This window comes from Saccopteryx leptura, chromosome 3 (assembly GCF_036850995.1).
Source record: "Saccopteryx leptura isolate mSacLep1 chromosome 3, mSacLep1_pri_phased_curated, whole genome shotgun sequence".
Classification (NCBI taxonomy): Eukaryota; Metazoa; Chordata; class Mammalia; order Chiroptera; family Emballonuridae; genus Saccopteryx; species Saccopteryx leptura.
The window spans coordinates 316,755,832-316,781,018 of record NC_089505.1 but is presented as its reverse complement, the minus strand read 5'-3'; the positions used below and the strand labels follow the sequence as shown (position 1 = coordinate 316,781,018).

The 25,187-nt window shown below is 38.4% G+C and overlaps 1 pseudogene; it reads left to right on the top strand.

Moving 5' to 3' along the window:
- The first annotated feature begins 14,058 nt into the window (after positions 1 to 14,058).
- Positions 14,059 to 14,162, top strand: LOC136401680 (U6atac minor spliceosomal RNA; annotated as a pseudogene).
- Positions 14,163 to 25,187: the final 11,025 nt, after the last annotated feature.

Genomic DNA, 25,187 nt, shown 5'->3' with positions numbered 1-25,187 from the left:
TCTATAGTTTTTCTGTTCTCTATTTCATTTATTTCTGCTCTGATTTTTATTATCTCCTTTCTTCGGCTGGTTTTGGGTTGTCTTTGTTCTTCTTTTTCTAGTTCCTTAAGGTGGGAAGTTAAGTGGTTTACTTCGGCTCTCTCTTGTTTGTTCATATAGGCCTGAAGTGATATGAACTTTCCTCTTATTACTGCTTTTGCTGCATCCCAGAGATTCTGATATGTCATATTTTCATTTTCATTTGTCTGTATATATCTTTTGATCTCTGCGCTTATTTCTTCTTTGACCCATTCATTTTTTAGAAGTATGTTGTTTAGTTTCCACATTTTTGTGGGTTTTTCCCCCTCTTTTTTGCAGTTTAATTCTAGTTTCAAGGCTTTATGATCAGAAAATATGCTTGGTACAATTTCAATTTTTCTAAATTTGCTGATATTGTCTTTGTGGCCCAACATATGGTCAATTCTTGAGAATGTTCCATGTACACTAGAGAAAAATGTATACTCTGTCGCTTTGGGATGAAGTGTCCTGTAAATGTCTATCATATCCAGGTATTCTAGTATTTCGTTTAAGGCCACTATCTCTTTATTGGTTCTCTGTTTGGATGACCGATCTAGAGCCGTCAGCGGAGTATTGAGGTCTCCAAGTATGATTGTATTTTTGTTAGTTTTTGTTTTAAGGTCAATAAGTAGCTGACTTATATATTTTGGTGCTCCTTGGTTTGGTGCATATATATTAAGGATTGTTATGTCTTCTTGATTCAGTGTCCCCTTAATCATTATGAAATGACCATTTTTGTCTCTGAGTACTTTTTCTGTCTTGTAGTCAGCATTATCAGATATGAGTATTGCTACACCTGCTTTTTTTGGGTGTTGTTTGCTTGGAGTATTGTTTTCCAGCCTTTCACTTTGAATTTGTTTTTATCCTTGTTGCTTAGATGTGTTTCTTGTAGGCAGCATATAGTTGGATTTTCTTTTTTAATCCATTCTGCTACTCTGTGTCTTTTTATTGGTAAGTTTAATCCATTTACCTTTAGTGTAATTATTGACACTTGTGGGTTCCCTACTGCCATTTTATAAATTGCTTTCTGTTAGTTTTGTATCTAGTTTGATTCTTCTCTTTTGTTTTTCTATCATTTGTTTTTGTTTGTTTGTGTTCCATACTTCTTTCCTCTGTTGCTACCTTTTTTAAGTCAAGTGTTTTTGTGGTGGTTTTTTCTAGGGTGGTTACCATTAAGTAATGAAAAGGGTACCTACCATATTCATTGTAGTACCCTATCTTATAAGTATTTCTGCACTTCATCGTCCTTTGCTACTGTTAATCTCCATCCTCTCCCCCCTTTTTTTCCTTTGTTGTCACAGTTTAAGTTTGGTTTTATTGTGTTCTTGGTGGAGCTGTTACTTGTGGTGTTGTTTTCTTTTGTTCTTTGAATCTGGTTGGAAAACCCCCTTTAGTATTTCCTGGAGTGGGGGCTTTCTGTTGATAAATTCTCTCATCTTTTCTGAATTTGTGAATGTTTTCATATCTCCTTCATACTTGAAGGATAGCTTTGATGGGTATAGTATTCGTGGCTGAAAGTTCCTCTCTTTCAGGGCCTTAAATATTGGGGTCCACTCTCTTCTAGCTTGTAGAGTTTCTGCTGAGAAATCTGATGATAATCTAATAGGCCTTCCTTTATATGTTGTACTCTTCTTTTCCCTGGCTGCCTTGAGAATTTTTTCTTTATCATTGGTTTGTGTCATCTTTATTATGATGTGCCTTGGAGTGGGTTTGTTGGGGTTAAGAAAACTCGGTGTTCTGTTTGCTTCTTGAATTTGAGGCTTTAGTTCTTTCCACAGGCTTGGGAAGTTCTCGTCTATTATTTGTTTGAGTATATTCTCCATTCCATTTTCTTTCTCTTCTCCCTCTGATATACCTATTATTCTTATGTTATTCTTTCTGATGGAGTCAGACAATTCCTGTAGGACTTTCTCGTTTTTTATTATTTTTGAGTCTCTTTCTTCTTCTCTCTGTTGTGCCTCAAGTTGTTTGTCTTCTATTTCACTAATCCTATCTTTAATCTGGGCTGTTCTGCTAGCTAAGCTTGTTACCTCGTTTTTCAGCTCGTGAATTGAGTTTTTCATTTCTGTTTGATTTGTTTTTATAGTTTCAATTTCCTTGGTAATATATTCTTTGTGTTCATTGAGTTGTTTTCTGATCTCCCTATATTGCCTTTCTGTGTTTTCTTGTATATCTCTGAGTATTTTTAAGATTTCTATTTTAAATTCTCTGTCATTTAGCTCCAAGGCTTCCAATATGTTAAGTCTTTTCTCCATAGATTTTTCCACATCTATTTGTGTTACCTCTCTTTCTTTTGTATCCATAATATTCGATTTCCTCTTTCTTATTGGCATCTGAGGGTGGTCTTGTTGATAGCACTAATTAGAATTAATAAAGAGTAAAAAGTAAAAAAAAAAAAAAAAAAAAAAAAAGGTAAAACACCCCACAAAAAAAAACCAGTAATAATTTATTATTTTCCCCTTTTTTTCTTTCTTCTCTTTCCCTCCTCTCCCCTCCTCAGGGAAATATCGTGCCTATAATGGAGGGCCTGATTTGGGGTGAAGAGTTCAAGGGGCAAAAAAAGGGGAGTAGGGACCTACTAAATGCAAAAAAAAAAAAAAAAAAGAAGAAAATCTTAGACAAGCATAAGATGATTTGCTTGTGAGTGATGGTCAACTAAGAGATATAATGAGAGGGATAAGAGGGAACCAGAAAAAAGGACAAAAAAAGGAATAATAAAGAAGAAAAAAATAAAAATGATAAGTAAAAATCTGTTGTATTAAGTGGAGCAAAGACTAAATACAATGGAGACCTTGGGTTGGGAGGACCCAAAATGCCACAAAAATAAACAAACAAGAAAAAAACTAAAACAAAAGCGAAAAAGAAAAATAAAGCCAAAAAAAGCCTTGAGTCCCAAATTAACTAATTTGTTCGTGATTGAGGATTAAATGGGATGAAAGTAAAACGAGAAAAGAAAAAACGAATAGAAAGGAAAAAATAAGAAAAAGAGAAAAACGAAGGAAGAAATAAAAAAGGAAGAGAAGAAAAACAAGATAAAGCAAAACAAAATAAAACAAAAGAGGAGAGAGTGAGAGTTAAGTGTTTTGGAGTATAACCTTAAAGGAGGGTGAGTATGAAGAAGAGAAATAAAATGTAACACTTATGGGTAGTGTAGTTCAAGAAAAGAGAAGCATAAGATGGGCAGAGAATAGAAGGACCGAGGTGGAGGAAATAAAGGCAATAAGATAGAAGAAACAAACAACAACAAAAAAAAAATTAGTGGAACAAGTTGTAAAGTCTGTGGATTTTTCTTGATTTTGAGATGTTAACTTCTTCCTTTTTCTTTTCTCTCCCTCTTCCTGGTCGGTGACTCTACCCCAGGCTCTGCCCCTGTGTCACACTTAGGTAGGGATTTGCAGTTGATGGGATTCTATGGCAATGTCATATAATTGGCTTTAGTCTTGCTGGTAGTCAAGGCTTGTTGGCTTTTGCAGGGTCCAACGATGAGAGAGTTTGCTTTCCTGGATTCTCTCTCCTAGTCCCCCCTTCCTGAATTAGCAGCCTGGTGATCCAGCTATAAGGCTGCCACTGCTTCTGTCTGGGGAGTAAGAGGCTCAAAGAGCTGGGAAATCCCCACTCTATCCCCACTCAGTGCAAGGCTTTGGGAAAGGCTCTGGCAGTCAGGGCCTCCAGTGTAATCAGGCGGGGGTGGGAGTCAATTGTCAAGGTGACTGTTCAGTGCCTAGCATTCAGTTGGACCTCTCAACCCAGGCTTTCCACACTTTGTAGCCTGTTTCGGCTGGGAAGAAGAGGCACTAGTCTCTGCTTGCGACTAGTGTAGTATATATAGATCTTATTATCTGCCAAGTCCTTCTTGTTAGCGTTTATCCCTGAATATGGAGGCTCTATCAATCAGAAGTTGCCCCCGCCCCTTTAGCGAGAGGCACTAAAAAATATCACGCCTCTTGTCTTGGGTCGCTGAACTTAGAGAGATCTTATCAATTAGAACCGAGGGTGCGCAGATTTCACGGGTTAAGCTAATTTCAGTGATTGGGTCGCAGCTGTGCTCCCGAAGGTATTTCAGGCTGCCTGCGCACGCCCCTCCCCCAACGCTTGATTGTTAGCTTGAATGGCTGGGTGAGGTGCCCCGCCCACAGAGAGAATCTCCCAAGTAGGGAATACCGCCCTGGGGCCTCTCCCGCTCCCCCCGCTGCTGGCGGCTGGGGCACACCGGGCGCAGGATGATGGGGCCCCCTGGGTGTGGGGGCCAGCAGGGCGCTCTGGGCGCATGGAATGCCCAGGGTACACGCGCGAATGGGGTGCTTCGGGCACCGGTGGCTGGCGACTCTCACTCGCAGTGCGCGGGCCGCTGGGAACGTTAGCGGTGCTCGCTCTGCAAGCGCGCGCCTGCGGCTGCTCGCGGCTCCCGAGTGTGGGCTGACTCACCACAGGCGCACTTCCTCGCGGCTTGAATGAACGTCCCTGCGGTAGCTTCCTCCACACCCTCGTCTCTCAGATTCAAATGATAACAGTCCTTTCGCTTTCAGTTTGTGTGGAACTCCGGAATGCTCCGAGGATAAATTTTCCTGTTTCTAGTTGATAAATTTGTTATGATTTTGGGGAGATCTGTCGGACGCGCTGCTCACGGCACCATTTCCGTGACGTCACTCCTCAATCATAAGAATCTTTATAAGAGGCTGACAAGAAGATCAAAAGGAGGAATAAACGACGTAATAACCGAAATAAGAGGTTGAAGTGATACCAGGAAGCAGTCACAAGCCGAGGAATGCAGATGGTATCTAGAAGCTGAAAAAGGCAAGAAACAGATACTGCTCTGAGGCTCCAAAAGATACCAGCTCTGCCAACATCTTGACTTCAGCCCAGAGAGCAGGATTTCCAACTTCTCTTCAACTGCAGGATAATAAATATGTGATGCTTTCAGTTACTATGGTTGTAATAATTTATTACAACAATGATAGGAACTAATGCAGCCATGGTGAAAGCTCATTATATACTAATCAGATTGGCCAAAATTGTCTGACAGTGCTGTGTGACCAAGAGTATGATGCAATAGGAATTCTCACCTACTAATGATAGAAATGCAAAAGGGTAGAACCACTTTGGGAAACAATTTTCCAAAGCTACTAAAGTGAAAGACTCTGTATACCCTCCAACCCAGTAAGGATCTTTCTACACATGTATCTTTGTATCCTAGAGAAAATTGTGCTCAAGTATACCAAGAATACACGTGGAATGAACTTTGCAGCTGCACTCTTTGTAATACTAAATTACTTTAAAACATCCCAATTACCTACTGGGAGTCAACTGAAGAGAAATAATGTTAGAGACTTGTACAGTGGTGAACCATAAGCAGAAAAAATATGTGCAATAGTTGTGAGAATCATTGTAGATGCATATCCCAAATAGCTGGCTGTTGAAGGACACATAAAGATTCCATTTAAAGAAAGTTTAGAACAGACAAAGCTAAATAAGTTTTGAAATCAATTAGGAACACAGAACTATGTGTTTTTTTAAAAGAAGGCCCTGACCAGTTGGCTCAGTGGTAGAGCATTGGTCCAGTGTGTGGATGTCCCAGGTTTGATTCCCAGTCCCCACACACAGGAGAAGTAATCATTGGCTTCTCCACCCCACCCCTTCCCCTTTATCTTGAACTCTCTCTCTTCCTCTCCTGTAGCCATGGCTCGATTGGTGTCAGCATGTTGGCCGTGGGCACTGAGGATGGCTCTGTTGAGGCTCGCCTGAGGCGCTAAAAAAAGCTCAGATGTGAGCACAGCCCCAGATGGGCAAAGCATAAGCCTCTGACGGGGTTGCCAGTTGAATTCCAATGTGGGTGCACGCAGGAGTTTGTCTCCCTATCTCCCCTCCTCTCACTTAGAAAAAGAAAAGAAGAAAATGAAATGAAAGCCAGAAAATGAGTAACACAGCTTTAAGACAATGGATCTGGAGTGGGTAGGACAATGGATCTGGAGTGGTAGGAGCAATCTTTCCAAAAGAAAGACTGCTAATATTGTACTTCTTATTAAACTGGGAAGTAGGTATTCCATTCCTTAGAAAGTTATTGTTTATATATACTTTTGTTATGTACATTCTTTTGTGTATATGACATATTTCAAAATATAACAGGGGCATTTTTTGCCATCTTTGGATTTTTTTTAAATGTTATTTTTTCTGGTCTTATTGCAAAATAAAAGTTTCAGAGCAGTGCCTAATTTACATAGTGATGGTAGCTGTCCTCAGCTTTTTGCTGATTTTAATGATGTTACTTTAGGTTTATAGGTATTCTCAATCGAATTTTGTAAGTTCTCTTTCACTCCTACTTTGCAAAATGATTGTAATATGAATGTTTGCTGAATGGTATCAATGTTTATTCCAGACCTGCTGAGTTAACAATATAATTTTTCTTCTTTAATCACTTAATATACCAAATTATATTCATAAATTAGTCAGATTTGGTAATAATCTCTATAACATCCATACTTATACCTCATTTTTATTCCAAATAATGGAAAATATTATATAGAGAGATATATTGAGATCTAAATAGATATACAATGTATGTATGTAGATCTCTACATGTCTCTATATAAAACAAATAAAATCAGTCTATAAGAAAAAAAATAAAAATTGATGAGATGCATCCTTATGGGTTTATCTTTTGTTCTCCCCAATATTACAGAATCTATGATTGCATAAAATTAGATCAACTTTATTGCCTACAAAACTATTACTATTGTTATAGAAATAGTAGATTACATTTGAAAAATATCTGGTGGCATTCTTCGAAATGCCAGCTAAATGCTCAGTTCTTGTCCTTCACTTATAAGCAAGGTCTTTTCAAGATTGCAAAAGTACCTCTCAAGGTTTGGGGTTCATATTTTGTATTAGATATGTTGACGAGTCAAGAAAAAGAAATTGCCATTTTTTTTCTTGATGTCACATAGTATACAACAGCAATGAGATGCACTTACCCATCTGGTGGCTACATACATCACTTCTATTCATATCAGTTTTCCTCTTGCTTCTTTCCCAAATGCTTCACAAGGAAGAATGGCTTATGATTACTTCACCTGAATTTGTACAATGAGGTAATTAGAAACTGAGAAAGAAGAAAATTAATAGATGTAGTGGGAAAAACAACTTCTCATATTTTCAAGTGAGAAAACTCAGTTTTAAAGTGATGGAAAGAATTACTCAAATGCCTTAACAGTGGGTAGGAGCAGATGCAGAGTTCTTGTCAGAGCTGATGACTGAAGATTTAGCCATGCCTTGATGTGAACTTCCCACATAGGCTGCTCTTAGAAGGTGACTTTCATTCTTCCTAACAGGTCAGATGTCCAACATCATAATCTCTGCAGTTGAAATAAAAAAGGAGTGTCTTAAAAGAAATTTTTATTTACCAAGGTTGGCCCCAGAAAAGTGTCATCAGTCTTGGACTGAGAAAAAGGCTTTTATTAAAGCATAAATAAAAAGTGAACAGATGGCAGTGAAGTTTTCTTGAGAGGTTTCAAAAGACCATATTCTTTAGAAGAACTAGGACTTCCCTTGGAGCAAAGCAATAGGTTACTAGGCTTTAGAGAGAATAAATAAAATGGTCTGATGTTCCTTTTTCATTCTCAGTAAAATATTAGTGAGTACCATTGTCAAAATTTATTTAGCAAATTTATTTATTTAGCAATAGTTTGCCTTAAAATACAACCCTTCATGTTTCCAGACACACAAACAAACAAACAAAAAAATCATCTTTCCAGAATAAAAGATGTGAGAAAAATATATTAAATTCTGGCTTATACATTTGATACTAATACCATCAATATGATATATAAAGAAATGTGTGTTTAGTAAAGGGCAATGAACCTTCTGACTGTCCTTACATATGTGCTAAATATTTACTTGTTTCTTTCCATTTAATTTCAAAAAGATCATTTGTTTAACAGTTTTACAAACCATTATTAAGCATTTAAACATTTTGCTTCCAGCATTTATAAACATGCACTTTTCCAGTGTAAGCCCCACAGCAATAGGAGAATAACTCAAACCTAACATGCATTTATTTACTGAATATTTAAAGAATATTCTTTGGGGATTACAGCAGATAAAATGTTTTTATGTACAGAACAACATTTTTTTTTTTACAGCAGTGGTATAAAAACACTGGTAAAAGTCTTTGTTTTTATGTACAATGTCCCCTCCAGACCTAAGCTTTAGTTTAAAATGTTCTTCTTATTTACTGAGGACATAGAAAAGGCAGCCAGACATAGCTTTCAATAGGTAATTAAGGGTTTGTTCTCTTTCAATTTCTTTGTACTTTTCTAATTAAACTAAAAGCATACAGAAAAAGTTAGGAAGAATCATATCCAGCACAGTGTAATAAAAGATTTGAATTACTTTTGCAAGCTTTAATTAAATATATTTTTAAAATATTTTATTTTAGAATAGTTTTAGATTTACAGAAATAAATGCAAAGATATTACAGGGGTCCCATATACTTCACACCCCACTTTCTCTATTATTAACATCTTATATTAGTATGGGATATTTGTTACAATTAATAAGCCAACATTGGTAAACTATTATTGACTAAAATGGTTACTTTATTCAGATTTTCTTCATTTTCTTAATGTTCTTTTTCTTGCCTAGCATCCCACCTAGAATACCACATTATATTTAGTCATCCTGTCTCCTTAGGCTCCTCTTGACTGTAATAGTTTTTCAGAATTTTTTTTGTTTTTGATAACTTTTATGGTTTTGAGGTGCACTGGGTCAGATATTTTGCAGAATGTTCCTCAATTTGGATTTGTCTAATGTTTTTCTCATGATCAGATTTTGTCATGTATAGGTAAAGAGGAAAATCACAGTGATAAGGTGCCATTTTTATCTCATTATATCAAGGTTATATAGCATCAGCACGATTTGTCATGTGACGTGAAACTTGACCCCGTGTCTGAGGTAGAGCTTGACAGGTTTATCATTGTACAGTCACTCTGGCTTTTCCCCTTTTCATACCTCATTCTTTAGAAAGAAGTTATGCTCATTGTAGCTGCCCACATTTCAGGAGTAAGGAGTTAGGCTTTACTTCCTTGAGGGCAAGTATCTGCATAAATTATTTTGAATTCTTCTGCATAAGCAATTTATTTGTTCTCACCATCTATATATGTAATATTTTATTTATATTCATATACACTCGTGTAAATTTATTTTAAACTTTGAAATACCCCTATCATTCTGTGTGCGGGGTTTTTCTGGTTTTGTCTTGATTTTTAGCATTGTCTTACTTTCTGGCATTCTAAAATGCTTCATGTTCATCTTACTCCAATGTTTTTCTTGATTGTGTTCTGCCTCAGTCCTGGAATCAGCCATTTATCTTTATTCACACAGCCCTAATTCTTTATATTAGAGAATAGTGCTAGGTCCCTTTGTTGTTATTGAGGTATCATTTCATTTAAGCCTCCTCAGCTAACAGAACAAGGAAATATATGTATACTTATCTGTGTCTATATACATATCTGTATGTCTTACATGTAACCATTTATATCAATATAAGCATCCACATGTATATTAAGCAAACCATATATTCATACTGATGTGTCCAACTCTTATCCATTACTCCATAAATCATTCTAGCCTCCCCTTCTCATATACAGTAACCTCTCACTCGAACAGTTAGAGAACCATCCATCATCTCCTTATTTAATTACTCAACTTGATACACATGTATAGCTAAATCATAACTGTTAGCCCATAACCCCACGGGAAACTCCTTTATCAGCTAGAGTGCAGTGCTTACAAACAATTCTTTTTGCGTGAGTCTTACAGGTTCTACTCATTTCTTAAGTTACTTAGGTCGGCACCTACCTGCACTCAATTCCTAACTGGCTTTATTTTTTAAAGAGGAAGGAACAGGAAATAATCATATAGTAAACTTTGACACTCCGGTGTTACCACTTAAAAATTAGAAAATTGAAGTAGCAATGAAGGACTCACCATTCCAATCACTGTTTTAATAGTTTATATAAAAATTAAAAAATGCTTTAGAACAAGAAGTATACAGGTAGGCTCTGGAAGGAAACATAATATTACTTTTCTTTTTTTAAAGATTTTATTTATTGATTTTAGAGAGATGAGAGAGAGAAAAATAGGAGCAGGGAGCGGGAAGCATCAACTCATAGTAGTTGCTTCTCGTATGTGCTCTGAACAGGCAAGCCTGGTGTTTCAAACGGCGACTCTGCCTTCCAGGTGGATGCTTTATCCCTGTACCATCACAGATCAGGCCATGTTCTCTTTTTCCAAAGAGAAATTTAGAACATAACACTTCAGGATATTTATTTTATTTAAGCTTAGTTACCTAGCTTCACTTTGTGTCAATAGGTTAGCTACATAAATAAAAGCAGAGCATAAGAAAAGAGAGATAAGGAAAGATCCTTACAATAGAAGCATTTTAGCAGGATTCTTTTAGACTTCTCAGGATAGAGAGCAGAGCTGTGCAAGTTATTACTTAAATTCAATATAGTCTCATATTCAAATACATTCTTTTAATGTGCTTTTGGTTTAGTAGTAAGATTGTGAAATAATAGCTTAAAACCTCTTCAAGTTATCCAACATTTTTTTAAAAATGTCTTTGTAAGTTCAATTCTCAGATTAACCTAAATATCTGAGCACAGTGTTGATTAGAAATGAAGGCTCTTTTTAATGGAAAATAAAGGCATATAATGGTAAACTAATTCTGCCTCTTTCATGACAGGGCACCTGCCTCAGGCTCTGTAGCATGTACTTTAGTGCTTTCTCCAACATAATTTTTCTTTCTTCTTGGTTCTATGACATCTAATGAGCCGACAGCCTATTTTGAATGAATATGAACAAATCAGTCTTTACATAGCTGAATGTATTTATCATGATTATGAAGGAGTGACTCTATTAAATATATTAAATAAATGAATAGTGTATATATTACCCTAGATCAAGATAGAATACTGACCAATAATAACAACATCTATTTTCTAAAAGAGACCGTGCTTTCCTTACTAAAGATTATGTGATCTAGATGAAATATTTTTCCCATCTTGGAGTATTTCATTTGGAATCTTAGATTTGAAAACTGTTTTCTTTATTTGGAAATATGTTTGGCAATGCTACAACTGACACTTATAAAAACAGCCTTTATTTTCATCTCATCTTCAAATTTTATCTACTTTCTACTTTTCCTTTTGTTTATAGAAGGAGCAAAAGAAAAATTAACCTTTATTTTTTTTAGTGAGAGAGACAAAGAGAGAGGGATAGACAAGGACAGACAGACAGGATGGGAGAGTGATGACAAGGATCAATTCATTGTTGTAGCACCCTAGTTGTTCATTGATTGCTTTCTCATATGTGCCTTGACTGGGGACTCCTGCAGAGTGAGTGACCCCTTGCTCAAACCAGCAACATTAGGCTCAAGCCAGCGGCCATGGGATTATGTCTATGATCCTTGCACTCAAGCTAGTGAGTCCATTCTGAAGCTGGATGAGTCCATGCTCAAGCCAGCGACCTCAGGTTTTCAAGCCAGGCTGACGCTCTACCCATTATGCAACCACCCAGTCAGGCTTAACCACTTTTCTAACACCAAACAATTGGTTGAACTTTTTCAATGAATTCATTGATTTTTGTTGAAATAACAAAGGTGACCTTTGCTATACGGTGGCATAACAACTGCTTGAAAAGTGACCCATCTAATCCTTATTTGCAGTTACTGCATCAGATAGTAAATAAGTCTTTAAATATGTCTCATATGCTGAATTCAATTGATGGCTGGGTGTTGTTTAGTGTTCTGGGTTGAAAATTTTTCCAAAAACACAGCATAATCAGAGAGAAGTGATCTAGGTGACCAGCAATGCCTGTCACCAGTGAAGAAATAAGAAAGAGTGGCAAATTACTGTGTGTCCTCCTTTTCTCGTTTATAATATTGACTTTCTGGTGGAATTAACTCATGTTTCAAAGTCAGAATTAGTGTTGCTTTGTCACATAAGCATTTACAACATTTTGCTTTACACCTAACTGATTCCATGTCTGGCCTTACCAATTTTTCCTCCTCCTGAGAACCAAAGACCATGAAAAAGTTTACATAAAGCCACATAAGATATCACTTTTCTAATTTTTTTTCTATATCTCCATGACTGGATTATAATCTACAATGGCAGAAATAATGCCTATTCCTTTTATTGACACTGAAAAAAACGATTCACTTGATATGAAGCCCAAGAAAAAATTTATCAGCAGAGATGGACTCTCAATAGACAACTGAGGTCTCCAATTTTAGAAATAAAAAAATCTAGTAGCTATTTGTTGACAGGGGCTCCTCTGTACTCCATAGAGTAGGAAGAATTTCAGATTGAGGTTCCCACTCTATACCTCATTTGTTTATGGGTCTGAGTCAAACACTGCAGTAAAACCCGGGTTTTCTCTTTCCACCAATAGATTGAGACCTGTCCATCCAATTTGAACTATGAAAACTGTATCCTCATTGGCATCTATAATGACCAATCAGAACTGCACAACTTAAACCAATCAGAACTGTACATGAATGGACCAACATGGAAACTGTGGACAGGAAAATTCTCTATAAAAAGGTGACCTCTCTTCTGTCTTGGCAGAGCACTGTTTAGGTTGCTTCTTAAATCAGTGACTCCTGAAGGCAGTTATTTTTGCTGAAAAAATGTTTTATTGTAACAGTCTAAAATTAATTTTGATTTACAATAGCTTACCTTTCAGCAACACCATAACTCAACATTTAAAATGGTGAACCTATTGCATAAATTTGAAACTTTCCATCTCACATAAAAGGAAGCTCTGACCCAGACCTCCCAGTCCCTACATAATCTGGGTCCTGCTCACTCACACCTCTGCACTCCTCTCAGTTTCCTCTCGCTCATTTCAACAACATTCTGACATCTGTGCAGAGCTTCTCAGAGGTTAAATTCAATTCTGCCCATGGGCCTATGAATTTACTAATGCTTCTAACTGTGCCTCCTTGCCCCTAAACATCTGAATGACCCACCTTCTCATTCACTACTGTGAGTCTGCTCAAAAGTCATCCATTAAGGGAAGAATATACCAAAACAGCGGCCCCAAACCTCTCTATCCCTTCTGTTTTTTTCTTCCAGCACGTATCACTATCTCATAAGATCAGTGGTGGGATTCAGCCAGTTCACACTAGTTTGACAGAACCGGTACATAATTTTTTGTTGAGTTCTGTGAACTGGTTGTTAAAGTGGCATTTCTAATAAGGGTTCTCTCTAAGTTGGGTACCTGGGCAGCTGCCCTATGTGGAAATCTCAAATTTGCATTCCTTACTCTTCTTAACGTTCCTTTGTGCAACAGCGTATTCTAAGCACCCACATTCACGTTCATTCTGTCCATAGGTGAAAAAACTGCAACTGAGAATGCCAATCAAGAAACAGTATGGAAATATCTTAAATAACAGTTTTATTGGTTTTTGTCAGGAATTATTGAATATGCTTTTATTAATGTTTTAAAATTCTTATAACACAATCTACTTTTTTGTACCTCTTTCATTGTTCTTATTTTAGTATTAGATGCATGAAATAATAAACCACCTTTTGGTATATCATATTTTTATACTTAAAGCAGTCATTAGGGTAGAGAATGGTCGTTAAATTATTTGACTCCCACGACTGCATGAGGCATTATATACTTGTGAACATTTTAATTTTCTACCACTGAAAGATTAACTCCATAGGACAAAATATTTATCTTTGTTCGCTGTTAGAGTCCTGTCACCTAGCACACCAGATGACACATAGTACATCTCAATAAATAGATTAATTAATGAATAAAACACTGTTAGAGCTTCTCCTCGAGCCCAAACCCCAAATCACAGCTTGTACTAAGACCCCAGAGGCCTTGCTATTGGGGGGGAAAGTGAAATCCTCACCACTGGAAAGCTGGATAGAGTGGTTTCTATTTAAAAATATTATTTTTGCAGTAAAACCTTTTTTTCACACACACATAGTGTTGTATGAAAGGAGAGAAGGTTAGCACTCCCCTTGACAAGGATGGAAGAGGCTCTCGGGCCTAACAACACTCATATCGTTAAGGCATTGCCACCTACTTCACACACACATATGCACACAATCACACAGAAACACAAACACAAATTTTTTTTTTTTTTTTTTTTGTATTTTTCTGAAGCTGGAAACGGGGAGAGACAGTCAGACAGACTCCCGCATGCGCCCGACAGGGATCCACCCGGTACGCCCACCAGGGGCGATGCTCTGCCCACCAGGGGGCGATGCTCTGCCCCTCCGGGGCGTCGCTTTGCTGCGACCAGAGCCACTCTAGCACCTGGGGCAGAGGCCAAGGAGCCATCCCCAGCGCCCGGGCCATCCCTGCTCCAATGGAGCCTTGGCTGCGGGAGGGGAAGAGAGAGAGACAGAGAGGAAGGAGGGGGGGTGGAGAAGCAAATGAGCGCCTCTCCTATGTGCCCTGGCCGGGAATCGAACCCGAGACTTCTGCATGCCTGGCCGACGCTCTACCACTGAGCCAACTGGCCAGGGCCGAAACACAAATATTTATATACTTAAGATATATAAAACAGGTTGAAAGGAAGTCATGGTGGCCTAGTCAAGGGTGGAGGAGCCCAGAACACTGCTCTTCCTCTCCGAAGGTGACCTCTAAGGCACTTCTCCACGACCACCAGGCTCTTAGGAGATTCACTGGCCTCCCCCAGCGGCTGCCGGCTGAGCCTGGGCATTTGTACATTGTGTTATGAAAACAACTTGCTTTTAACCACAGCAACTCTGGTAGTTTACACTCTTATTCTCAAGCCTTGACTCTTAGAACTGTCGGCCTGAAGCATACTGTGAGATCTTACAGGGAAATTGCAGACAGCACTTCGCTACATCAAGCACCTCAGGTGCAGAATGTTGAATATCACCCTTCTCTCAAGAGGACACCCTTGAGCATGTGTTCCTCTTAATAAGAATATAAGAATTTTTACTAAGACTTACACATGTCCTAAATTTATTTGCACTTGATATAAGAATTCTTTTTATTTAATAAATCCTCAGGATGCAATTGATAGAGAAGCACTTACGTTTAATAGAGAACAATGTTTAAATATTCATGAAAATATTGCCATACTTCTTGCTCCTTTTTCAGCTGAAAATAAGCCATTAATAATCCATTTCCACCTTTGAAAGCACATCAAACAGGGAGTCTGCAAAGTCAGAGTGTGTATGTTTACTTGAGAGCTCAAGAAAGCCACTGTGACAATAAATGTCCAGCAGTAGAAACTGTACCGATCTAAATGGATAAAATTATAGTGGATTCAGAAGTTAAAACCTGTGTACATAAGATAAACAAATGGACCATATGGGATGGAGGGAGTATAACTAGGCACAAGAGGGAAGTAATATATTTTATACCTTAAAATTTTCTAATTAATGTAACATCACAACACCTATCATCCAGGCCTTCCAGCTTATTTAAAATAGCACTTTATTTTAATCTACAGTTTTCAGATGGGAACAATGAAGGGCAAAAATTTAAGTGTTTGGTCCAAAGTTCTCATCTCCCACTCATGACGTAGAAATAGGCAAATATTTTAATTATATTGCTAAGAGCTCTCCTTTAGTATAAGAAAATGAGTTTTAACTCTTCCACATGGACAAGCACCTAATAAGGGAGCCACTGTTCAAGGGAGCCACTGTTCATTTAAATAGGGGGAAGGCTAAGGGATGGGCCTAACAGGGATGGATTGTGGGGGGGAGGGGCAGAGGCCCCATGTAGAATTGGCAATCCACTGTTTTCCTTCTAATATGTAGCAAGTGTTGGCATTAAAAGATAATAGGTGCTTTTTTGCAGGAGCAGCAGCAGTGGCTAAGAGGACTAACTATTAAGGCAGCCGAAGCCTTGAATGTGTTTAACCCCACCAAGCCCTGTGAGCTTCACCTCTGAGGGGTTTGGATGAGGCTTGTGGTAACAGAGCACTTATGGAATGGTGCTGAGGTCTGTTATCAGAGAGCTGTATGGTTAGTTGCCTGAAATGGACCTTCACCTTGGGTGGTTTGCACAGACAGCTGAGCTGTCTATCATGGACGGATCATCAAATGGTGTAATGGACTCTTAAAACAAGGACTGCTACAGGAGGGAGCACTGGCCTTGCTGGATGGACACACCACTTGTGGACAGTAATGAGAAACCCTGATGGGGGGCCCACCACCTGTGGAGGTCTTCCTGCATCACGCATCTGCTCCCATCCAACTGCAGAGATGCACCAATGACACTTTCTTCAGTGGACATAGCCCCAGACTATACAGACCCTCCCACCTACACTGGGGTGGGAGGCTGGAGATGGGCCTCCAGTTAACTTCCTGGCCAGAGTGCTCAGGGAGCCATTGTGAACGGCACCTTTGTCATTATTGTGTATAACTAGTGTCTCTGTAATTCAGTTGCTATAGTCTGTACTGTTTCTGTTTATGTAATGTACCTCACTCCTCGCACAGGGCCCATCACTGTAAGGTACCTGTCATGTAGATTGTGAGGCAAGCAACACTAAAAGGGTGGAATGTTAGGAAAACAGCTGTGTTAGGCTTGCTTGCTTGCAGTTTGCATGATTAGTGCATGAGCACATTGCAGAGCCCGTGTGCATAGCCTATGTAAGGCTGCAGGTGGTTTGACTCAGGGCAGCAGATTGTGAATTGCCTGCCTGCAACTGCGAGGGGCCATTTTGCTGCTCATTTGCCTGCTGCCATAAGAAGAGGTTTTCCCTTACCTGTTTGCTTGTCTGCTGTTGTAAGAATCTATTAAACAGGAATGCACCAGTGCTTTCCGGCCACGGAGTTCCTCTACCATCTTCCCAAATTCAATGTCAACCCACCTGGCTTTGGCCACCTGCATTATAACCACCTACACATCCACAGCTATGCAATGGCCACTTGTGCCCTGAATATAAAAGGGTAAGACTTCCCTGCCCTCTTCCGTTTTAAAATACCAGAAAGCAATAAAGATGAAGAGAAACAAAATAGTAAGTATCAGTGTATGTCGGTGGCTGAGGCCAGGCAGGTTCACATTGGATTTGGGCAGATGGTAGAGGAACTGCGGAGCAGGAAAATATTGAGCCATTCCCGTTTGAGTCTCACAGTGGCAGATGAGCAAACAGGCGGGGAAAAACCACTTCTCATGGCAGCAGGTGAACAAACAGCAAACCAGTCTCTCACAGTGGCGGGCAAGTGATCCACACTGAGTGCAAGCACCCATAGCCTTACATAGGCTACACACATGGCTCAGCCACGTGGTCATGTATTAATCATGCAAGGTGCAAGTGAGCAAGCCTAACACAGCTGTTTTCACTACAGTGAGCATTGATGAAATAAGTATATTGCTATATAAATCTGCCTCAGCCTCGGCCCTGGCTGGTTGGCTCAGCAGTAGAGCATTGACCCAGTGTATGGAAGTCCTGGGTTCAATTTTTGGTCAGGGCACACAAGAGAAGCAACCATCTGCTTCTCCCCCTCCCTTTCTCTCACTCTCTCTTCCTCTCCCACATCTATGACTCGATTGATTCGAGCGTATTGCCCCAGGTGCTGAGGATGGCACTTCACCTCAGGTGCTGAAAACAGCTCAGTTGTGAGCTGCCCCAGATGGGCAGAACATCAGCCCCAGATATGGTTGCCAGGTGGTTCCTGGTTGGGGCACATATGGGAGTCTGTTTACCTATTTCCCTTCCTTTTACTTAAAAAAATAAGTAAAAAAGAAAAAAGAAATCTGCCTCAGCTTCATATGACACTACAGAGCCGCAGGGCTGCGGAGGCAAGAGCTGACTTTCTATCCTCTCACCCACATGGTGGGGCAGCCCTGCAGCTGACACTCTTGGTCACACAGGGAGAAAGAACCGCTAAAGTGCCTTGCACATAAGTCGTACTGGGCTTCACAGAGAGCCAGGAAGGTTTCCTGCTAACTGGTTTGGAAAGAATGCTTCTCTTCACTGATGATAATGAAATAGCAGGCCACCTGGAAGACAGTAGCACTGTGCCTGACCAGGAGGAGCGAGCAGGACCCAGAAAGTGCTCACCCAGTCAAAGACAACACTGGACAAATCCAAACTGAAAGAATTCTACATAATAATAGGTCACTGCTATTCAAAACTGTTAAGATTATGAGAAACTCACAGATTGGAGGAGACTGTGGAAAACAAGAAGTAATGGCAATGTGAGATCCTGATCAGATCCTAGAACATAAAAAATAGATTTAGTTTAAAAATTTGAGAAATTCAAATAAAGTCTATAGTTAACAGTACTATATCAAATTTAATTTTTTCATTTTGGTAACTGTAATAGAGTGATGTAAAATGTTTACATAAAGAAATCTAATGTTTCTTTTGCAACTTTTCTCTAAGTCTAAAATGAGTTCACAATTAAAAGTTTAAAAAGTAAGGCACACAATGCAATCAACAATTCAAATGCAATGGAGACGTTCACCTGAAACCTATGTACTCTTATTAATCAATGTCACCCTATTATTTTTAATTTCTAAATAAATAAATAAAAATTTAAAAATAAGACAGCATATAAGTATGTTTATATAAGCAAGAACTTAAAGAATATAGATTTCATGAGCTCTTCCTGAAGAAAATTAGAAGATGGATTTGAGCCAGTGAGTAAATGAGGGGAAATCATGACAAAAGGAGAGTTAGCACATAAGTATGAATTCCTTCAATACAAGATGAAGATAAAAGATGCTCGCCTGATCGGTGGTGGCACAGATGATAGTGTCAACGCAGCATGTTGCAGTCCCAGGTTTGAAACCCTCAAGGTTGAGAGTGTGGGCTCATCCAGCTTGAGTACAGGCTCACCAGCTGAGTGTGGGGTCACCCAGTTGAGCATGGGATTGGGGACATGACCCCATGATCGCTGACTTGAGCCCAAAAGTCTCTTGCTTGAGCAATGGGTTTCTCAGACTTGACCTGAGCCCCTCAGTCAAGGTATATATGAGAAGCAATCAATGAATAACTAAAGTGCCATAACTACAAGTTGTTGCTTCTCATCTCTCTCCCTCCCCCCTTAAAAAAAAAAAGATTAAACCAGCCTATGGCTATAGAGCAAAGTGATATTTTTTTAAATTTCAAACTGCAATAATATATAAATATAAATATTAAAATGTGGGGATAGTGGTCAGAGATGATAAGCAATGGAAATACAATAATATATTTATGTAAAGTAGGGTTTCCAAAGATATTTTAAACTGATAAATCAACTCATAGAAGTATAAGTATTATATTTTTTCCTTTTTTATTGAATTTATTGGGGCAACACTGATTAACAAAAGTATACAGGTTTCAGGTGCACAATCCACAACACATTGTCTGTACTCTGTATTGTGTGTTTACCACCTGAACGGCAAGCCTCTGACCCTCAGCATTCATCCTCGCCTCTTCCAACTCCCCATAACCACCTACCTGCCCGGCAATCGCCACACTATTGTCTGTGTTCATGAGTGTTTTCTCTTTATTTTTTTTTATTTTTGCTCAATCCCCCCACTCAACCCTAGACCACTCTCTGACAATTGTCACCCTCCTCTCTATGAGCCTGTCTCTATTTTGCTTGGTAGTTCATTTTGTTCATGAGGTTCCACATATGAGTGAAATCTATGGTACTTATCTTTCTCTGTCTGGCTTATTTCACTTAGCATAAAGATCTCCAGGTCCATTCATGCTGTCACAAAGGGTAAAATTTCCTTCATTTTTAATTGCTGCATAGTATTCCATTATGTAAATATACCACAGCTTTTTTATCCACTAATCTACTTGGGCAGCTCCGAAATCTTGGCTATTGTAAATAGCACTGCAGTCAACATAGGGATGCATATATTCTGTCAAATTAGTGTTTCAGCTTTCTTTGGATAAATTCCCAGGAGTGAAATTGCTGGTCATAAGTCAGTTCTGTTTTTAATTTTTTGAGGTAACTCCATACTGCTTTCCACAGTGACTGTACCAGTCTGCATTCCCACCAATGGTGCACAAGGGTTTCCTTTTCTCCCATCCTTGCTGACACTTGTTGTTTGTAGATATTTTGATGATAGCTATTTTGATAGGTGTGAGGTGATATCACATTGTGGTTTTAATTTGCATTTCTCTAATGATTATTTGATGTTGAGCATCTTTTTATATGTCTATTAGCTATCTGTAGCTCCACTGTCACAGTGTCTGTTCAGGTCCTTTGTCCATTTTATAATTGGATTATTTGTTTTTTGGGTGTTGAGGTTTATAACTTATTAATAAATTTTGGATATTAACCCCTTATCAGGTGTATCAGTGCTAAATATGTTCTCTTATTCAGTGAGTTGTCTTTTCATTTTGCTGATGGTTTCCTTTGCTGTGCAAAAGTTTTTTATTTGATATAGTCCCATTTGTGTATTTTTCCTTTTGTTTCTCTTGCCTGAGATGATATATTCAAAAAAATGTTGTTAAAAGAAATGTGTAAGATTTTTACTGATTATGTTTTCTTCTAGGATTCCTCTGCTTTTGAGTATAACATTTAAATATTTAATAAATTTTGTGTTTTTTATTGTGTATGGTGTAAGAAGGTAGTCTAGTTTCTTTTTATCACTTATGTGTTCAATTTCCCAAATATCTTTAATAAATAGACTATCTTTACCCTATTGTATGTTCTGCTTCCTTTGTCAAATACTAATTGACTATTAAGGCATGGGTTTATTTCTGGATTTTCTATTCAGTTCCATTGATCTATATGTATGTTTTTGTGCCAGTGCCATGCTGTTTTGATTACTGTGGCCGTGTAGTATAGTTTTATATCAGGTAGCATGATTCCTCCAACTTTGTTTTCCTTTCTCAAAATCAATGTTGCTATTCGGGATCTTTTGGGTTCCATATACTGTACATATTGGGGAATTTTGTTTTAGTTCTGTGCAATACACCATTAGTGTATTGACAAAAAGTGCATTGAATCTATAGATTGGTTTGGGTAATATAGACATTTTAATTATGTTAATTTTTTCTATCCATGAATACAGTATTCATGCTTCCACTTGTTTATATTTTCTTTATTTTCATTCTTCTGTATCTTATCATTTTCTGAGTACAGGTCTTTTATGTCTTGGTTAAATTTGTTCCTAGGTATTTTATTCTTTTTGGATCAATTGTGAATAGGATTGTTTTCTTAGCTTCTTTTTTCTGATAGTTTATTTTAGTTGTATAAAAATGTATCTGATTTATGGATACTTATTTTGTATCTTGCTACTTTATTGAATTCATTTATCAGTTGTAGGATTTTTTGATGAAATTTAGGGTTCTCTATATCCAGCATCATTTCATTTGCAAATAATGACTGTTTTACTTCTTTCTTTTCTATTTGGATGCCTTTAAAAATTTTAAAGTAAATACTCGGAAAACCAATGATAATGAAATAATCAAAACTAAGGGGGAAGGTAAAGTGGCAAAAAGTGAAAAGGCACTAATATTGTCATTTCTTACAGTTGGCTATAAATAGATGCTGTCCAAAAAGTAGAGGATTAGTATATTATAAAAGTTATTGACCCTGGCCAGTTGGCTCAGTAGTAGAGCGTTGGTCTGGCATGTGGATGCCAAAGGTTCAGTTCCCAGTCAGAGCACACAGAAGAATTGCCCATCTATTTCTTCACCCCTCTCCTTCTCACTTCTCTCTCTCTCTCTCTCTCTCTCTTTCTCTCTCTCTTCCCTTCTGCAACCATAGCTCAATTGGAGCAAGTTGGCCCCAGGTGCTGAGGATGGCTCCATGGCTTTTGCCACAGAAGCTAAGAAGAGCTCAGTTGCTGAACAATGGAGCAACACCACAGGTGGGCAGAGCATCACCCCCAGTGGGCTTGCTGTGTAGATCCCAGTAGGGGCGCATGCAGGAGTCTGTCTCTTCCTCCCTTCCTCTCACTGAATTAAAAATAATGTTTTTTATGATAGTACCGGTAAAAAATTTGAAACCAGACTTTTAAGTTATAATAATAAATAAAATTAAAAAGGAAATTTAAAAACATAAAGAAATATCATAATATAATAATATTGTATTAGTTGCAGCATTGTTTTATAATAGCAAAAGATTGGAAACAATTTAAATGTCTATCAGTGGGGGACTAGTTAAATCAAATTATGATAAGTAGAATATAATGTCGTTATTAAAAAGTTTAAAGCACCACTTCTATGTATTGATATAAAATAATCTCCAAGGTGTATTAAGAAGAAAAAGAAATTTCAGTAGTTTATGTAGCAAGTGAAAAAGTCCTACATGTGTGTGCATTAGTGTTTGTGTACTTATATTTTAGAAGGATACACAGAAAACTAATAATGGAGGCCTTCTCTGGCAAAAGGAGTGAACTGTAGGCCATGAATAGAAGGGGCATTCATGTCACTCTAGATAATATTGGTGCCTTATTAATTTTGCATTATGTAAATATTTACCTATTAAAAATAATAGATAAACCTGAATACTTCAGGCTTAGACTTTCTATGCTTCCCTAAAGGTTGTCCACAGTACCATTCACTACCAGTATAGCAGCCCACAGCCAAGGGCATAGGTGTTGACGAGAAGAAGCAAGGAATGACCTCACCAGATGGGTCCAGGCTTAGTCAAGAGTGAGGTAGGTGGGCCCTTGGCTGAGTAGATTCATGGATAAAGTATCATCCCAGCACACCCAGGTCTCATGTTTGACTTCTGGTCAGGGCACATAGAGACTCAATCAATGAATATATAAATAAATGGAACAAGGACTTGATGCTTCTCTCTCTCCCTTTCTCTCTCTCTCTCTCTCTCTCTCTCTCTCTCTCTCTCATATCAATGGGAAAAAATTAAATTAAAAAATAAAAAGAGTGAAGTAGATGTCTCAGGGAGACCAAGGCCTTGGACTCTAAACCTCTCCCTTTCCTCACGGCAGGGGTTCTCTATTTAGTGTTATGGAAGCTTATGTGATCTGTGGATAAAACTCTATTGCAATATTGTGTATTTGCTTTGTAAGTCTATGAAGTTATTTTAAAACTTAAAAACATCATCTTGAGCAAAGGTCCATGTCATGTAAAAACCTGCAAACTCCTGAAAGGTTTCTTTATCAAAGGACCATACTTGAAGATTCCCTGAAAAAGAATGTGAATTTTACAACATACGCATTTTTCTAAATGGTCCAGAGCTGTTACTAGACACAAAACAGTGTAGAGAACTAAAAAAGGTGGGGGTGAGGTTTCTTCATTTTTACAGGTTTATGGGTGGTTTCTTTAGGCTCCCCAAAGCCTTTCTCCACCCAGGTTTTAAAAACAAGCACTATTTCTTTTCATTAGTGAAAGAGTTAATAATAAGCGATTTGCATGCTAATTGATTATGTCCTTTATTTAAATTCACTGAGCCTAGAGTAAGGCTTAAATTCTCAACTTAGGGTTTAGGTAACTCTATCTATGTGACATTCCTTCTTTGGGGTCAGAAAAAGTCATTTCAGTCAGGTCATTTAACTATTTACCAATCTTTCCACAAATGCTGTCATCTTATTTTTTTGTTTGTTTGTGTTTTTTTTTTTTATTTTAGTGAGAGGAGGGGAGGCAGAGACAGACTCCCGCATGTACCCCAAACAGAATCCACTGAACAAACCCACTAAGGAATAATGCTCTGCCCATCAGAGGTCCTTGCTCTGTTGCAATCCCAGCCATTTTTTAGTGCCTGAGGCAGAAGCCATGGAGCCACCCTCAGTGCCAGAGGTCAACTTGCTTTAATAGAACTATGGCTGCAGGAGGGGAGAAGAAGAGAGAGAGAGAGAGAAAGAGAGAGGGGGGAAGGGTGGAGAAGCAGATGGGTACTTCTGTGTGCCCTGACCTGGAACGGAACCCGGGACATCCACACTCAGTGCTGAAGCTCTACCACTGAGCCAACAGGCAAGGTCTGTGTCATATTATTTTTACAACAGTCTTGTGCGGTAAGAATCAGTACCCTAAATTAGAAGGGGTATAATTCAGGTGTGATCTCAAGCAAAGTCCCAGCCTCAGCCTCATTCAGCAAGAGGACTACTCAAGGGAGCGGACCTTTATACCCCTCCCCTACCTTCACCTAGGTCTTCATCATTGCTAGTTGGCAGTGAGCTGCCTCTGGATAATGGAGATGGGAAATGTAGACTCCCAGGCACTTTGAGCTTTCTAGCAAGGGGCAGATTGCATCCAGAAACCAAGGAAAGTTCTACAGAGACAGCCACCAGGGCCAAACATTAGAAGGAAAAGCACACAGAAGCTAGGGGAGGGGTGCAAAGATAAAGTCAAAGGGATTCCAAGGGATAAGGGTGGAATATTTTCAGACAGCATCTACTACAAAAAGACTGAGTGATTTTCTCAGGCAAATCTGAAATTAATATAGGTCTTCAAACTTAAAATATCACTATTGCATTGAGTTTTCCATTGCCTAGAAACCACACTTTTCTGGAACATTCCTGATATTCCGGCTGTGGCATGTACCTAAGATCTAATTGCTATTCACTCTGTGCATATTCTATTACAAAGCTACCAAAGTCACCTAATAAATCCCAAAATAACATACCCTGCTAACTTGATTGCTAAAAAAAATAAGCAAAGATACTTTGTTAGGTCACTGATAATGACTATAGCTTCCCTCAACTAATCACAGGCTGGACAGAAGCTGATGGAACCGATGACTGCTGATAGAATGACTTGAATAGAATATCTAAAGTAAGATGGATTCACAGGAAATGAAGCTGTATTAGCTCCACTGCCTCCATATGGAACTACTTGTTGGGTCAAGAGCTTTCCAGAAAACCATATGAAACCCTGGGAAATGTCTGTTTTGGATGCAAGAAAACCTCAAGGGATTTTATGGATTCAGATCTTTGTTATGGAAAAAGGAACTTTGAGTTTAGCCTGGGAAGTTTGCTTTCTGGGAGACATGCCAAACTCAAAGTTGACGTGATTTGCAATAACCTAGTTAATCAACCATAAAAATCACGACTTAATTGTTTTTTAGAGATAAAAACACTGTAATTTTGAATACTAAGACTTATTGTGAGATAATTAATTGCCTTAGCCAGGATATTATTAGTTTAAACGATTACTAAATGTAAAAATTTTAGCCAACAGCTTGCCTTGTACATAAATATCTAATACACAGATG